This window comes from Fragaria vesca, unplaced genomic scaffold (assembly GCF_000184155.1).
Source record: "Fragaria vesca subsp. vesca unplaced genomic scaffold, FraVesHawaii_1.0 scf0513155, whole genome shotgun sequence".
In the NCBI taxonomy this organism is placed as follows: Eukaryota; Viridiplantae; Streptophyta; class Magnoliopsida; order Rosales; family Rosaceae; genus Fragaria; species Fragaria vesca.
In genome coordinates, this window is record NW_004443447.1 from 830,664 (window position 1) to 832,347 (window position 1,684).

A 1,684-nucleotide genomic window follows, 5' to 3' on the forward strand; every position below is an offset into this window, starting at 1 on the left:
AGGCTATGTTTTATGTTTTATGTACTGTCTAATTTCCCTAATTTATGTTTAGGAGATAAATTATCGTTATTCTTTAAACATATGCTTTGTTGATAATGAACTTGATGCTTGCATTCCATGATTAGGTACTGGTTTTATCGTGGGCAGGGTACGAATTTTTAAACATAAGATACAAAATACAAAATAGAAAAACTTATATCAAATCCGGATGAATATATATATATATTTTATTGAATTCATATTTTTGAATAAGTATAATTTTAAACATATATATATTTCACATTATATTAAGTATTTAAATTTAAGCATGAACATAATGAAAAAATATGGTTTCAGAAATATTTTTTATAGAATAAAGACAAAATAATCTAAAGCCTTAGATTTGAGAAGGATAAGATTGAATTTTTACTTTTTCAATGTTGCCTGCCTTGATTCAAATTAATATTTTAAATAGGATGAGCGGCTATTTTAGATCGAAGAAGAGTTCGAAGGGCCAAAGGTCCGAATCGTCTGAGGGAACCTCTAGCAACCCCCAAATGACGTTTCAGGGCCAGATGACAGCCAGACGTGCGAGCCTTCTGGAGACGGCGCAGAGGCAGCCGAAGGTGCCCCTTTCATCGAGGCAAGCGGCCGTCTCTCGTTCCTCGAGGCAGCTGTGGCCTCAGACTCAGACGGAGGTGTCTGCACCCTGTATGCCTGAGATACACCGGACGCCCACTCCAGGTCCTACTTCTTCGGATAGTGGGTCATCTGGGGTACAGATGCCGCAGCCTCATCTGTTCCTTCCGCGGATGATACCGGCATTACCTGTAGTCGATGGCTCAGGGACTCTGATTTATCCACTGCCCCCGCCAGTGGCTCCATCAGCGGCGTACCGGTTCGTGCCTTTTGATACGCCTCTTATTTCCGCGAGGGCATCATCATCGGCGACAGAGACGGAATCCGTCGCGTCCGCCGCGAGCGCATCAGGTAATCAGTGATGTATGATTACTTTTCTTATAATTAATAATAAAGGGTCTCCGATTTTAATAATCAATTTGGTTTATCATGTGATAGGCACCGTCGGAGCGAAGCCGACAAAGAAGAAGAGATCGTCACAGGGAAGGCTTTCGAGAAGATCGTGGGTACCGTGGGGAGGATCGTCATCAATACTGACGGTGATGGCCACATAGTATCGGGCGGGAAGTTGAGGACGTACTCCGGCCACGTGGGAGCGCTCATTAGGGATAGAGTCCCTATGTTGTGGTCAGACTGGGGTGAGGTCCCGCAGGAGGTTAAGGACATGGTCCACAACGCGATGTCGGTGAGTTTACAAAATAATATTATGTATTACATTGTTGATTTCTCGAAAAATTAAACCAATAAACGGTTAAATGCAGGTGTGGTTTGAGGTTCCCGAGCACCTGAAGGACAGCTGGGCCGACGTTGTGCATGGGGGAAGGTACGTTGGGAAGTTAATGAAAACAAAATTGTATGTGATATTAATAATATTTCTAATATTTTTGTTGTATCTGTAGGTACAAGGAGTGGAAGAACGAATTGCGGACCCATTAGACTACGCACGGAAACGCACGTTCTGGTATCCCTGCTGAGTTCCATATAGGCGAAGGTGAGGGAGGCTAGTGACGAGGTGATAAGTGCTATAGTGAGGGAGACATGGCCGGACACGCAGGAGGAAGAGAGG